Source organism: Pseudophryne corroboree, chromosome 6, assembly GCF_028390025.1.
Source record: "Pseudophryne corroboree isolate aPseCor3 chromosome 6, aPseCor3.hap2, whole genome shotgun sequence".
Lineage (NCBI taxonomy): Eukaryota > Metazoa > Chordata > Amphibia > Anura > Myobatrachidae > Pseudophryne > Pseudophryne corroboree.
The window spans coordinates 38774425-38788633 of record NC_086449.1 but is presented as its reverse complement, the minus strand read 5'-3'; the positions used below and the strand labels follow the sequence as shown (position 1 = coordinate 38788633).

Genomic DNA, 14209 nt, shown 5'->3' with positions numbered 1-14209 from the left:
TTACTTCTAAATGTCTTACAAAATAAAGTAATTGTTGGTGTTAGCACTTATGTAAAATTTTGAAGTTGTAAGTGACCGGAATTGAAATGATGCAATATGAAACAAAACTTAATCATAAAGAAACCAAGAGTACAGAGAATGCTTCAATGTCAAGATATGGTGATGTCCAATTAACTGGGTATTTTTTGTATAAGTATTATGAGAAATGAGCAGAATGGGCATTTATTATGAAACTGTGCAGGTGATATAGTTATACCTGTGAGCAAATATCACATTACAGAAGGTAGATGACAGACTTGGCAATTTGTTTCTTTTATGGTGTTTCATTTGGTAAATTTCATCTTCAAAATGGTAATTGACCCCGACGTGATTTGAACACGCAACCTTCTGATCTGGAGTCAGACGCGCTACCGTTGCACCACGAGGTCATTTATGAGCAATAGTTTGTTTACTGATTGCGGTGCTTTAGACGATAAATATACTTTCTGTAAAAACTGAATCAAGAATTTGGTTATTGATAAGCAAACAAGCCCACGTCTTTGCTTCCATAACCAAAGAATATGACTGTTTGTCTTTTCCTTAAATGTAGTCATTATTCTTAGCAAAATAAGTAAGCTGAAAGGAAAAATTGATCACAAAAATCAAATTACTTCTAAATGTCTTACAAAATAAAGTAATTGTTGGTGTTAGCACTTATGTAAAATTTTGAAGTTGTAAGTGACCGGAATTGAAATGATGCAATATGAAACAAAACTTAATCATAAAGAAACCAAGAGTACAGAGTATGCTTCAATGTCAAGATATGGTGATGTCCAATTAACTGGGTATTTTTTGAATAAGTATTGAGAAATGTGCATTTATTATGAAACTGTGCAGGTGATATAGTTATACCTGTGAGCAAATATCACATTACAGAAGGTGGATGACAGACTTGGCAATTTGTTTCTTTTATGGTGTTTCATTTGGTAAATTTCATCTTCAAAATGGTAATTGACCCCGACGTGATTTGAACACGCAACCTCCTGATCTGGAGTCAGACGCGCTACCGTTGCGCCACGAGGTCATTTTTGAGCAATGGTTTGTTTACTGATTGCGGTGCTTTAGACGATAAATATACTTTCTGTAAAAACTGAATCAAGAATTTGGTTATTGATAAGCAAACAAGCCCACATCTTTGCTTCCATAACCAAAGAATATGACTGTTTGTCTTTCCTTAAATGTAGTCATTATTCTTAGCAAAATAAGTAAGCTGAAAGGAAAAATTGATCAAAAAAATCAAATTACTTCTAAATGTCTTACAAAATAAAGTAATTGTTGGTGGTAGCACTTATGTAAAATTTTGAAGTTGTAAGTGACCGGAATTGAAATGATGCAATATGAAACAAAACTTAATCATAAAGAAACCAAGAGTACAGAGTATGCTTCAATGTCAAGATATGGTGATGTCCAATTAACTGGGTATTTTTTGTATAAGTATTATGAGAAATGAGCAGAATGGGCATTTATTATGAAACTGTGCAGGTGATATAGTTATACCTGTGAGCAAATATCACATTACAGAAGGTGGATGACAGACTTGGCAATTTGTTTCTTTTATGGTGTTTCATTTGGTAAATTTCATCTTCAAAATGGTAATTGACCCCGACGTGATTTGAACACGCAACCTTCTGATCTGGAGTCAGACGCGCTACCGTTGCGCCACGAGGTCATTTATGAGCAATAGTTTGTTTACTGATTGCGGTGCTTTAGACGATAAATATACTTTCTGTAAAAACTGAATCAAGAATTTGGTTATTGATAAGCAAACAAGCCCACATCTTTGCTTCCATAACCAAAGAATATGACTGTTTGTCTTTCCTTAAATGTAAAGTCATTATTCTTAGCAAAATAAGTAAGCTGAAAGGAAAAATTTATCAAAAAAATCAAATTACTTCTAAATGTCTTACAAAATAAAGTAATTGTTGGTGTTAGCACTTATGTAAAATTTTGAAGATGTAAGTTACCGGAATTGAAATGATGCAATATGAAACAAAACTTAATCATAAAGACACCAAGAGTACAGAGTATGCTTCAATGTCAAGATATGGTGATGTCAAATTAACTGGGTATTTTTTGTATAAGTATTATGAGAAATGAGCATTTATTATGAAACTGTGCAGGTGATATAGTTATACCTGTGAGCAAATATCACATTACAGAAGGTGGATGACAGACTTGGCAATTTGTTTCTTTTATGGTGTTTCATTTGGTAAATTTCATCTTCAAAATGGTAATTGACCCCGACGTGATTTGAACACGCAACCTTCTGATCTGGAGTCAGACGCGCTACCGTTGCGCCACGAGGTCATTTTTGAGCAATGGTTTGTTTACTGATTGCGGTGCTTTAGACGATAAATATACTTTCTGTAAAAACTGAATCAAGAATTTGGTTATTGATAAGCAAACAAGCCCACATCTTTGCTTCCATAACCAAAGAATATGACTGTTTGTCTTTCCTTAAATGTAGTCATTATTCTTAGCAAAATAAGTAAGCTGAAAGGAAAAATTGATCAAAAAAATCAAATTACTTCTAAATGTCTTACAAAATAAAGTAATTGTTGGTGTTAGCACTTATGTAAAATTTTGAAATTGTAAGTGACCGGAATTGAAATGATGCAATATGAAACAAAACTTAATCATAAAGAAACCAAGAGTACAGAGAATGCTTCAATGTCAAGATATGGTGATGTCAAATTAACTGGGTATTTTTTGTATAAGTAGTATGAGAAATGAACATTTATTATGAAACTGTGCAGGTGATATAGTTATCCCTGTGAGCAAATATCACATTACAGAAGGTGGATGACAGACTTGGCAATTTGTTTCTTTTATGGTGTTTCATTTGGTAAATTTCATCTTCAAAATGGTAATTGACCCCGACGTGATTTGAACACGCAACCTTCTGATCTGGAGTCAGACGCGCTACCGTTGCGCTACGAGGTCAATTATGAGCAATGGTTTGTTTACTGATTGCGGTGCTTTAGACGATAAATATACTTTCTGTAAAAACTGAATCAAGAATTTGGTTATTGATAAGCAAACAAGCCCACATCTTTGCTTCCATAACCAAAGAATATGACTGTTTGTCTTTCCTTAAATGTAGTCATTATTCTTAGCAAAATAAGTAAGCTGAAAGGAAAAATTGATCAAAAAAATTAAATTACTTCTAAATGTCTTACAAAATAAAGTAATTGTTGGTGTTAGCACTTATGTAAAATTTTGAAGTTGTAAGTGACCGGAATTGAAATGATGCAATATGAAACAAAACTTAATCATAAAGAAACCAAGAGTACAGAGTATGCTTCAATGTCAAGATATGGTGATGTCCAATTAACAGGGTATTATTTGTATAAGTATTATGAGAAATGAGCAGAATGGGCATTTATTATGAAACTGTGCAGGTGATATAGTTATCCCTGTGAGCAAATATCACATTACAGAAGGTGGATGACAGACTTGGCAATTTGTTTCTTTTATGGTGTTTCATTTGGTAAATTTCATCTTCAAAATGGTAATTGACCCCGAAGTGATTTGAACACGCAACCTTCTGATCTGGAGTCAGACGCGCTACCGTTGCGCCACGAGGTCATTTATGAGCAATGGTTTGTTTACTGATTGCGGTGCTTTAGACGATAAATATACTTTCTGTAAAAACTGAATCAAGAATTTGGTTATTGATAAGCAAACAAGCCCACATCTTTGCTTCCATAACCAAAGAATATGACTGTTTGTCTTTCCTTAAATGTAGTCATTATTCTTAGCAAAATAAGTAAGCTGAAAGGAAAAATTGATCAAAAAAATAAAATTACTTCTAAATGTCTTACAAAATAAAGTAATTGTTGGTGTTAGCACTTATGTAAAATTTTGAAGTTGTAAGTGACCGGAATTGAAATGATGCAAAATGAAACAAAACTTAATCATAAAGAAACCAAGAGTACAGAGTATGCTTCAATGTCAAGATATGGTGATGTCCAATTAACTGGGTATTTTTTGTATAAGTATTATGAGAAATGAGCATTTATTATGAAACTGTGCAGGTGATATAGTTATACCTGTGAGCAAATATCACATTACAGAAGGTGGATGACAGACTTGGCAATTTGTTTCTTTTATGGTGTTTCATTTGGTAAATTTCATCTTCAAAATGGTAATTGACCCCGACGTGATTTGAACACGCAACCTTCTGATCTGGAGTCAGACGCGCTACCGTTGCGCCACGAGGTCATTTTTGAGCAATGGTTTGTTTACTAATTGCGGTGCTTTAGACGATAAATATACTTTCTGTAAAAACTGAATCAAGAATTTGGTTATTGATAAGCAAACAAGCCCACATCTTTGCTTCCATAACCAAAGAATATGACTGTTTGTCTTTCCTTAAATGTAGTCATTATTCTTAGCAAAATAAGTAAGCTGAAAGGAAAAATTGATCAAAAAAATCAAATTACTTCTAAATGTCTTACAAAATAAAGTAATTGTTGGTGTTAGCACTTATGTAAAATTTTGAAGTTGTAAGTGACCGGAATTGAAATGATGCAATATGAAACAAAACTTAATCATAAAGAAACCAAGAGTACAGAGAATGCTTCAATGTCAAGATATGGTGATGTCCAATTAACTGGGTATTTTTTGTATAAGTATTATGAGAAATGAGCAGAATGGGCATTTATTATGAAACTGTGCAGGTGATATAGTTATACCTGTGAGCAAATATCACATTACAGAAGGTAGATGACAGACTTGGCAATTTGTTTCTTTTATGGTGTTTCATTTGGTAAATTTCATCTTCAAAATGGTAATTGACCCCGACGTGATTTGAACACGCAACCTTCTGATCTGGAGTCAGACGCGCTACCGTTGCACCACGAGGTCATTTATGAGCAATAGTTTGTTTACTGATTGCGGTGCTTTAGACGATAAATATACTTTCTGTAAAAACTGAATCAAGAATTTGGTTATTGATAAGCAAACAAGCCCACGTCTTTGCTTCCATAACCAAAGAATATGACTGTTTGTCTTTTCCTTAAATGTAGTCATTATTCTTAGCAAAATAAGTAAGCTGAAAGGAAAAATTGATCACAAAAATCAAATTACTTCTAAATGTCTTACAAAATAAAGTAATTGTTGGTGTTAGCACTTATGTAAAATTTTGAAGTTGTAAGTGACCGGAATTGAAATGATGCAATATGAAACAAAACTTAATCATAAAGAAACCAAGAGTACAGAGTATGCTTCAATGTCAAGATATGGTGATGTCCAATTAACTGGGTATTTTTTGAATAAGTATTGAGAAATGTGCATTTATTATGAAACTGTGCAGGTGATATAGTTATACCTGTGAGCAAATATCACATTACAGAAGGTGGATGACAGACTTGGCAATTTGTTTCTTTTATGGTGTTTCATTTGGTAAATTTCATCTTCAAAATGGTAATTGACCCCGACGTGATTTGAACACGCAACCTCCTGATCTGGAGTCAGACGCGCTACCGTTGCGCCACGAGGTCATTTTTGAGCAATGGTTTGTTTACTGATTGCGGTGCTTTAGACGATAAATATACTTTCTGTAAAAACTGAATCAAGAATTTGGTTATTGATAAGCAAACAAGCCCACATCTTTGCTTCCATAACCAAAGAATATGACTGTTTGTCTTTCCTTAAATGTAGTCATTATTCTTAGCAAAATAAGTAAGCTGAAAGGAAAAATTGATCAAAAAAATCAAATTACTTCTAAATGTCTTACAAAATAAAGTAATTGTTGGTGGTAGCACTTATGTAAAATTTTGAAGTTGTAAGTGACCGGAATTGAAATGATGCAATATGAAACAAAACTTAATCATAAAGAAACCAAGAGTACAGAGTATGCTTCAATGTCAAGATATGGTGATGTCCAATTAACTGGGTATTTTTTGTATAAGTATTATGAGAAATGAGCAGAATGGGCATTTATTATGAAACTGTGCAGGTGATATAGTTATACCTGTGAGCAAATATCACATTACAGAAGGTGGATGACAGACTTGGCAATTTGTTTCTTTTATGGTGTTTCATTTGGTAAATTTCATCTTCAAAATGGTAATTGACCCCGACGTGATTTGAACACGCAACCTTCTGATCTGGAGTCAGACGCGCTACCGTTGCGCCACGAGGTCATTTATGAGCAATAGTTTGTTTACTGATTGCGGTGCTTTAGACGATAAATATACTTTCTGTAAAAACTGAATCAAGAATTTGGTTATTGATAAGCAAACAAGCCCACATCTTTGCTTCCATAACCAAAGAATATGACTGTTTGTCTTTCCTTAAATGTAAAGTCATTATTCTTAGCAAAATAAGTAAGCTGAAAGGAAAAATTTATCAAAAAAATCAAATTACTTCTAAATGTCTTACAAAATAAAGTAATTGTTGGTGTTAGCACTTATGTAAAATTTTGAAGATGTAAGTTACCGGAATTGAAATGATGCAATATGAAACAAAACTTAATCATAAAGACACCAAGAGTACAGAGTATGCTTCAATGTCAAGATATGGTGATGTCAAATTAACTGGGTATTTTTTGTATAAGTATTATGAGAAATGAGCATTTATTATGAAACTGTGCAGGTGATATAGTTATACCTGTGAGCAAATATCACATTACAGAAGGTGGATGACAGACTTGGCAATTTGTTTCTTTTATGGTGTTTCATTTGGTAAATTTCATCTTCAAAATGGTAATTGACCCCGACGTGATTTGAACACGCAACCTTCTGATCTGGAGTCAGACGCGCTACCGTTGCGCCACGAGGTCATTTTTGAGCAATGGTTTGTTTACTGATTGCGGTGCTTTAGACGATAAATATACTTTCTGTAAAAACTGAATCAAGAATTTGGTTATTGATAAGCAAACAAGCCCACATCTTTGCTTCCATAACCAAAGAATATGACTGTTTGTCTTTCCTTAAATGTAGTCATTATTCTTAGCAAAATAAGTAAGCTGAAAGGAAAAATTGATCAAAAAAATCAAATTACTTCTAAATGTCTTACAAAATAAAGTAATTGTTGGTGTTAGCACTTATGTAAAATTTTGAAGTTGTAAGTGACCGGAATTGAAATGATGCAATATGAAACAAAACTTAATCATAAAGAAACCAAGAGTACAGAGAATGCTTCAATGTCAAGATATGGTGATGTCAAATTAACTGGGTATTTTTTGTATAAGTAGTATGAGAAATGAACATTTATTATGAAACTGTGCAGGTGATATAGTTATCCCTGTGAGCAAATATCACATTACAGAAGGTGGATGACAGACTTGGCAATTTGTTTCTTTTATGGTGTTTCATTTGGTAAATTTCATCTTCAAAATGGTAATTGACCCCGACGTGATTTGAACACGCAACCTTCTGATCTGGAGTCAGACGCGCTACCGTTGCGCTACGAGGTCAATTATGAGCAATGGTTTGTTTACTGATTGCGGTGCTTTAGACGATAAATATACTTTCTGTAAAAACTGAATCAAGAATTTGGTTATTGATAAGCAAACAAGCCCACATCTTTGCTTCCATAACCAAAGAATATGACTGTTTGTCTTTCCTTAAATGTAGTCATTATTCTTAGCAAAATAAGTAAGCTGAAAGGAAAAATTGATCAAAAAAATTAAATTACTTCTAAATGTCTTACAAAATAAAGTAATTGTTGGTGTTAGCACTTATGTAAAATTTTGAAGTTGTAAGTGACCGGAATTGAAATGATGCAATATGAAACAAAACTTAATCATAAAGAAACCAAGAGTACAGAGTATGCTTCAATGTCAAGATATGGTGATGTCCAATTAACAGGGTATTATTTGTATAAGTATTATGAGAAATGAGCAGAATGGGCATTTATTATGAAACTGTGCAGGTGATATAGTTATCCCTGTGAGCAAATATCACATTACAGAAGGTGGATGACAGACTTGGCAATTTGTTTCTTTTATGGTGTTTCATTTGGTAAATTTCATCTTCAAAATGGTAATTGACCCCGAAGTGATTTGAACACGCAACCTTCTGATCTGGAGTCAGACGCGCTACCGTTGCGCCACGAGGTCATTTATGAGCAATGGTTTGTTTACTGATTGCGGTGCTTTAGACGATAAATATACTTTCTGTAAAAACTGAATCAAGAATTTGGTTATTGATAAGCAAACAAGCCCACATCTTTGCTTCCATAACCAAAGAATATGACTGTTTGTCTTTCCTTAAATGTAGTCATTATTCTTAGCAAAATAAGTAAGCTGAAAGGAAAAATTGATCAAAAAAATAAAATTACTTCTAAATGTCTTACAAAATAAAGTAATTGTTGGTGTTAGCACTTATGTAAAATTTTGAAGTTGTAAGTGACCGGAATTGAAATGATGCAAAATGAAACAAAACTTAATCATAAAGAAACCAAGAGTACAGAGTATGCTTCAATGTCAAGATATGGTGATGTCCAATTAACTGGGTATTTTTTGTATAAGTATTATGAGAAATGAGCATTTATTATGAAACTGTGCAGGTGATATAGTTATACCTGTGAGCAAATATCACATTACAGAAGGTGGATGACAGACTTGGCAATTTGTTTCTTTTATGGTGTTTCATTTGGTAAATTTCATCTTCAAAATGGTAATTGACCCCGACGTGATTTGAACACGCAACCTTCTGATCTGGAGTCAGACGCGCTACCGTTGCGCCACGAGGTCATTTTTGAGCAATGGTTTGTTTACTAATTGCGGTGCTTTAGACGATAAATATACTTTCTGTAAAAACTGAATCAAGAATTTGGTTATTGATAAGCAAACAAGCCCACATCTTTGCTTCCATAACCAAAGAATATGACTGTTTGTCTTTCCTTAAATGTAGTCATTATTCTTAGCAAAATAAGTAAGCTGAAAGGAAAAATTGATCAAAAAAATCAAATTACTTCTAAATGTCTTACAAAATAAAGTAATTGTTGGTGTTAGCACTTATGTAAAATTTTGAAGTTGTAAGTGACCGGAATTGAAATGATGCAATATGAAACAAAACTTAATCATAAAGAAACCAAGAGTACAGAGAATGCTTCAATGTCAAGATATGGTGATGTCCAATTAACTGGGTATTTTTTGTATAAGTATTATGAGAAATGAGCAGAATGGGCATTTATTATGAAACTGTGCAGGTGATATAGTTATACCTGTGAGCAAATATCACATTACAGAAGGTGGATGACAGACTTGGCAATTTGTTTCTTTTATGGTGTTTCATTTGGTAAATTTCATCTTCAAAATGGTAATTGACCCCGACGTGATTTGAACACGCAACCTTCTGATCTGGAGTCAGACGCGCTACCGTTGCACCACGAGGTCATTTATGAGCAATAGTTTGTTTACTGATTGCGGTGCTTTAGACGATAAATATACTTTCTGTAAAAACTGAATCAAGAATTTGGTTATTGATAAGCAAACAAGCCCACGTCTTTGCTTCCATAACCAAAGAATATGACTGTTTGTCTTTTCCTTAAATGTAGTCATTATTCTTAGCAAAATAAGTAAGCTGAAAGGAAAAATTGATCACAAAAATCAAATTACTTCTAAATGTCTTACAAAATAAAGTAATTGTTGGTGTTAGCACTTATGTAAAATTTTGAAGTTGTAAGTGACCGGAATTGAAATGATGCAATATGAAACAAAACTTAATCATAAAGAAACCAAGAGTACAGAGTATGCTTCAATGTCAAGATATGGTGATGTCCAATTAACTGGGTATTTTTTGAATAAGTATTGAGAAATGTGCATTTATTATGAAACTGTGCAGGTGATATAGTTATACCTGTGAGCAAATATCACATTACAGAAGGTGGATGACAGACTTGGCAATTTGTTTCTTTTATGGTGTTTCATTTGGTAAATTTCATCTTCAAAATGGTAATTGACCCCGACGTGATTTGAACACGCAACCTCCTGATCTGGAGTCAGACGCGCTACCGTTGCGCCACGAGGTCATTTTTGAGCAATGGTTTGTTTACTGATTGCGGTGCTTTAGACGATAAATATACTTTCTGTAAAAACTGAATCAAGAATTTGGTTATTGATAAGCAAACAAGCCCACATCTTTGCTTCCATAACCAAAGAATATGACTGTTTGTCTTTCCTTAAATGTAGTCATTATTCTTAGCAAAATAAGTAAGCTGAAAGGAAAAATTGATCAAAAAAATCAAATTACTTCTAAATGTCTTACAAAATAAAGTAATTGTTGGTGGTAGCACTTATGTAAAATTTTGAAGTTGTAAGTGACCGGAATTGAAATGATGCAATATGAAACAAAACTTAATCATAAAGAAACCAAGAGTACAGAGTATGCTTCAATGTCAAGATATGGTGATGTCCAATTAACTGGGTATTTTTTGTATAAGTATTATGAGAAATGAGCAGAATGGGCATTTATTATGAAACTGTGCAGGTGATATAGTTATACCTGTGAGCAAATATCACATTACAGAAGGTGGATGACAGACTTGGCAATTTGTTTCTTTTATGGTGTTTCATTTGGTAAATTTCATCTTCAAAATGGTAATTGACCCCGACGTGATTTGAACACGCAACCTTCTGATCTGGAGTCAGACGCGCTACCGTTGCGCCACGAGGTCATTTATGAGCAATAGTTTGTTTACTGATTGCGGTGCTTTAGACGATAAATATACTTTCTGTAAAAACTGAATCAAGAATTTGGTTATTGATAAGCAAACAAGCCCACATCTTTGCTTCCATAACCAAAGAATATGACTGTTTGTCTTTCCTTAAATGTAAAGTCATTATTCTTAGCAAAATAAGTAAGCTGAAAGGAAAAATTTATCAAAAAAATCAAATTACTTCTAAATGTCTTACAAAATAAAGTAATTGTTGGTGTTAGCACTTATGTAAAATTTTGAAGATGTAAGTTACCGGAATTGAAATGATGCAATATGAAACAAAACTTAATCATAAAGACACCAAGAGTACAGAGTATGCTTCAATGTCAAGATATGGTGATGTCAAATTAACTGGGTATTTTTTGTATAAGTATTATGAGAAATGAGCATTTATTATGAAACTGTGCAGGTGATATAGTTATACCTGTGAGCAAATATCACATTACAGAAGGTGGATGACAGACTTGGCAATTTGTTTCTTTTATGGTGTTTCATTTGGTAAATTTCATCTTCAAAATGGTAATTGACCCCGACGTGATTTGAACACGCAACCTTCTGATCTGGAGTCAGACGCGCTACCGTTGCGCCACGAGGTCATTTTTGAGCAATGGTTTGTTTACTGATTGCGGTGCTTTAGACGATAAATATACTTTCTGTAAAAACTGAATCAAGAATTTGGTTATTGATAAGCAAACAAGCCCACATCTTTGCTTCCATAACCAAAGAATATGACTGTTTGTCTTTCCTTAAATGTAGTCATTATTCTTAGCAAAATAAGTAAGCTGAAAGGAAAAATTGATCAAAAAAATCAAATTACTTCTAAATGTCTTACAAAATAAAGTAATTGTTGGTGTTAGCACTTATGTAAAATTTTGAAGTTGTAAGTGACCGGAATTGAAATGATGCAATATGAAACAAAACTTAATCATAAAGAAACCAAGAGTACAGAGAATGCTTCAATGTCAAGATATGGTGATGTCCAATTAACTGGGTATTTTTTGTATAAGTATTATGAGAAATGAGCAGAATGGGCATTTATTATGAAACTGTGCAGGTGATATAGTTATACCTGTGAGCAAATATCACATTACAGAAGGTGGATGACAGACTTGGCAATTTGTTTCTTTTATGGTGTTTCATTTGGTAAATTTCATCTTCAAAATGGTAATTGACCCCGACGTGATTTGAACACGCAACCTTCTGATCTGGAGTCAGACGCGCTACCGTTGCACCACGAGGTCATTTATGAGCAATAGTTTGTTTACTGATTGCGGTGCTTTAGACGATAAATATACTTTCTGTAAAAACTGAATCAAGAATTTGGTTATTGATAAGCAAACAAGCCCACATCTTTGCTTCCATAACCAAAGAATATGACTGTTTGTCTTTTCCTTAAATGTAGTCATTATTCTTAGCAAAATAAGTAAGCTGAAAGGAAAAATTGATCACAAAAATCAAATTACTTCTAAATGTCTTACAAAATAAAGTAATTGTTGGTGTTAGCACTTATGTAAAATTTTGAAGTTGTAAGTGACCGGAATTGAAATGATGCAATATGAAACAAAACTTAATCATAAAGAAACCAAGAGTACAGAGTATGCTTCAATGTCAAGATATGGTGATGTCCAATTAACTGGGTATTTTTTGTATAAGTATTATGAGAAATGAGCAGAATGGGCATTTATTATGAAACTGTGCAGGTGATATAGTTATCCCTGTGAGCAAATATCACATTACAGAAGGTGGATGACAGACTTGGCAATTTGTTTCTTTTATGGTGTTTCATTTGGTAAATTTCATCTTCAAAATGGTAATTGACCCCGACGTGATTTGAACACGCAACCTTCTGATCTGGAGTCAGACGCGCTACCGTTGTGCCACGAGGTCATTTATGAGCAATGGTTTGTTTACTGATTGCGGTGCTTTAGACGATAAATATACTTTCTGTAAAAACTGAATCAAGAATTTGGTTATTGATAAGCAAACAAGCCCACATCTTTGCTTCCATAACCAAAGAATATGACTGTTTGTCTTTCCTTAAATGTAGTCATTATTCTTAGCAAAATAAGTAAGCTGAAAGGAAAAATTGATCAAAAAAATCAAATTACTTCTAAATGTCTTACAAAATAAAGTAATTGTTGGTGTTAGCACTTATGTAAAATTTTGAAGTTGTAAGTGACCGGAATTGAAATGATGCAATATGAAACAAAACTTAATCATAAAGAAACCAAGAGTACAGAGTATGCTTCAATGTCAAGATATGGTGATGTCCAATTAACTGGGTATTTTTTGAATAAGTATTATGAGAAATGTGCATTTATTATGAAACTGTGCAGGTGATATAGTTATACCTGTGAGCAAATATCACATTACAGAAGGTGGATGACAGACTTGGCAATTTGTTTCTTTTATGGTGTTTCATTTGGTAAATTTCATCTTCAAAATGGTAATTGACCCCGACGTGATTTGAACACGCAACCTCCTGATCTGGAGTCAGACGCGCTACCGTTGCGCCACGAGGTCATTTTTGAGCAATGGTTTGTTTACTGATTGCGGTGCTTTAGACGATAAATATACTTTCTGTAAAAACTGAATCAAGAATTTGGTTATTGATAAGCAAACAAGCCCACATCTTTGCTTCCATAACCAAAGAATATGACTGTTTGTCTTTCCTTAAATGTAGTCATTATTCTTAGCAAAATAAGTAAGCTGAAAGGAAAAATTGATCAAAAAAATCAAATTACTTCTAAATGTCTTACAAAATAAAGTAATTGTTGGTGGTAGCACTTATGTAAAATTTTGAAGTTGTAAGTGACCGGAATTGAAATGATGCAATATGAAACAAAACTTAATCATAAAGAAACCAAGAGTACAGAGTATGCTTCAATGTCAAGATATGGTGATGTCCAATTAACTGGGTATTTTTTGTATAAGTATTATGAGAAATGAGCAGAATGGGCATTTATTATGAAACTGTGCAGGTGATATAGTTATACCTGTGAGCAAATATCACATTACAGAAGGTGGATGACAGACTTGGCAATTTGTTTCTTTTATGGTGTTTCATTTGGTAAATTTCATCTTCAAAATGGTAATTGACCCCGACGTGATTTGAACACGCAACCTTCTGATCTGGAGTCAGACGCGCTACCGTTGCGCCACGAGGTCATTTTTGAGCAATGGTTTGTTTACTGATTGCGGTGCTTTAGACGATAAATATACTTTCTGTAAAAACTGAATCAAGAATTTGGTTATTGATAAGCAAACAAGCCCACATCTTTGCTTCCATAACCAAAGAATATGACTGTTTGTCTTTCCTTAAATGTAAAGTCATTATTCTTAGCAAAATAAGTAAGCTGAAAGGAAAAATTGATCAAAAAAATCAAATTACTTCTAAATGTCTTACAAAATAAAGTAAATGTTGGTGTTAACACTTATGTAAAATTTTGAAGATGTAAGTTACCGGAATTGAAATGATGCAATATGAAACAAAACTTAA

The 14209-nt window shown here is 33.3% G+C and overlaps 22 non-coding genes across 22 annotated transcripts; all 22 read right to left on the bottom strand.

The window, feature by feature from the left end:
* Positions 1 to 356: 356 nt before the first annotated feature.
* Positions 357 to 428, bottom strand: TRNAW-CCA (transfer RNA tryptophan (anticodon CCA)). The gene has a single exon. It is a non-coding gene; the product is annotated as a tRNA-Trp (tRNA).
* Positions 429 to 991: 563 nt separating this feature from the next.
* On the bottom strand, positions 992 to 1063 carry TRNAW-CCA (transfer RNA tryptophan (anticodon CCA)). The gene has a single exon. It is a non-coding gene; the product is annotated as a tRNA-Trp (tRNA).
* Positions 1064 to 1636: 573 nt separating this feature from the next.
* TRNAW-CCA (transfer RNA tryptophan (anticodon CCA)) lies at positions 1637 to 1708 on the bottom strand. The gene has a single exon. It is a non-coding gene; the product is annotated as a tRNA-Trp (tRNA).
* A 566-nt stretch (positions 1709 to 2274) lies between these two features.
* On the bottom strand, positions 2275 to 2346 carry TRNAW-CCA (transfer RNA tryptophan (anticodon CCA)). Its single transcript has one exon. It is a non-coding gene; the product is annotated as a tRNA-Trp (tRNA).
* Positions 2347 to 2910: 564 nt separating this feature from the next.
* TRNAW-CCA (transfer RNA tryptophan (anticodon CCA)) lies at positions 2911 to 2982 on the bottom strand. The gene has a single exon. It is a non-coding gene; the product is annotated as a tRNA-Trp (tRNA).
* Positions 2983 to 3555: 573 nt separating this feature from the next.
* Positions 3556 to 3627, bottom strand: TRNAW-CCA (transfer RNA tryptophan (anticodon CCA)). Its single transcript has one exon. It is a non-coding gene; the product is annotated as a tRNA-Trp (tRNA).
* A 564-nt stretch (positions 3628 to 4191) lies between these two features.
* On the bottom strand, positions 4192 to 4263 carry TRNAW-CCA (transfer RNA tryptophan (anticodon CCA)). Its single transcript has one exon. It is a non-coding gene; the product is annotated as a tRNA-Trp (tRNA).
* Positions 4264 to 4836: 573 nt separating this feature from the next.
* On the bottom strand, positions 4837 to 4908 carry TRNAW-CCA (transfer RNA tryptophan (anticodon CCA)). The gene has a single exon. It is a non-coding gene; the product is annotated as a tRNA-Trp (tRNA).
* A 563-nt stretch (positions 4909 to 5471) lies between these two features.
* Positions 5472 to 5543, bottom strand: TRNAW-CCA (transfer RNA tryptophan (anticodon CCA)). The gene has a single exon. It is a non-coding gene; the product is annotated as a tRNA-Trp (tRNA).
* Positions 5544 to 6116: 573 nt separating this feature from the next.
* On the bottom strand, positions 6117 to 6188 carry TRNAW-CCA (transfer RNA tryptophan (anticodon CCA)). The gene has a single exon. It is a non-coding gene; the product is annotated as a tRNA-Trp (tRNA).
* A 566-nt stretch (positions 6189 to 6754) lies between these two features.
* Positions 6755 to 6826, bottom strand: TRNAW-CCA (transfer RNA tryptophan (anticodon CCA)). The gene has a single exon. It is a non-coding gene; the product is annotated as a tRNA-Trp (tRNA).
* Positions 6827 to 7390: 564 nt separating this feature from the next.
* Positions 7391 to 7462, bottom strand: TRNAW-CCA (transfer RNA tryptophan (anticodon CCA)). Its single transcript has one exon. It is a non-coding gene; the product is annotated as a tRNA-Trp (tRNA).
* A 573-nt stretch (positions 7463 to 8035) lies between these two features.
* TRNAW-CCA (transfer RNA tryptophan (anticodon CCA)) lies at positions 8036 to 8107 on the bottom strand. The gene has a single exon. It is a non-coding gene; the product is annotated as a tRNA-Trp (tRNA).
* A 564-nt stretch (positions 8108 to 8671) lies between these two features.
* On the bottom strand, positions 8672 to 8743 carry TRNAW-CCA (transfer RNA tryptophan (anticodon CCA)). Its single transcript has one exon. It is a non-coding gene; the product is annotated as a tRNA-Trp (tRNA).
* A 573-nt stretch (positions 8744 to 9316) lies between these two features.
* On the bottom strand, positions 9317 to 9388 carry TRNAW-CCA (transfer RNA tryptophan (anticodon CCA)). Its single transcript has one exon. It is a non-coding gene; the product is annotated as a tRNA-Trp (tRNA).
* Positions 9389 to 9951: 563 nt separating this feature from the next.
* On the bottom strand, positions 9952 to 10023 carry TRNAW-CCA (transfer RNA tryptophan (anticodon CCA)). The gene has a single exon. It is a non-coding gene; the product is annotated as a tRNA-Trp (tRNA).
* Positions 10024 to 10596: 573 nt separating this feature from the next.
* On the bottom strand, positions 10597 to 10668 carry TRNAW-CCA (transfer RNA tryptophan (anticodon CCA)). The gene has a single exon. It is a non-coding gene; the product is annotated as a tRNA-Trp (tRNA).
* Positions 10669 to 11234: 566 nt separating this feature from the next.
* On the bottom strand, positions 11235 to 11306 carry TRNAW-CCA (transfer RNA tryptophan (anticodon CCA)). The gene has a single exon. It is a non-coding gene; the product is annotated as a tRNA-Trp (tRNA).
* Positions 11307 to 11879: 573 nt separating this feature from the next.
* Positions 11880 to 11951, bottom strand: TRNAW-CCA (transfer RNA tryptophan (anticodon CCA)). Its single transcript has one exon. It is a non-coding gene; the product is annotated as a tRNA-Trp (tRNA).
* Positions 11952 to 12525: 574 nt separating this feature from the next.
* On the bottom strand, positions 12526 to 12597 carry TRNAW-CCA (transfer RNA tryptophan (anticodon CCA)). The gene has a single exon. It is a non-coding gene; the product is annotated as a tRNA-Trp (tRNA).
* A 564-nt stretch (positions 12598 to 13161) lies between these two features.
* TRNAW-CCA (transfer RNA tryptophan (anticodon CCA)) lies at positions 13162 to 13233 on the bottom strand. Its single transcript has one exon. It is a non-coding gene; the product is annotated as a tRNA-Trp (tRNA).
* Positions 13234 to 13806: 573 nt separating this feature from the next.
* On the bottom strand, positions 13807 to 13878 carry TRNAW-CCA (transfer RNA tryptophan (anticodon CCA)). Its single transcript has one exon. It is a non-coding gene; the product is annotated as a tRNA-Trp (tRNA).
* Positions 13879 to 14209: the final 331 nt, after the last annotated feature.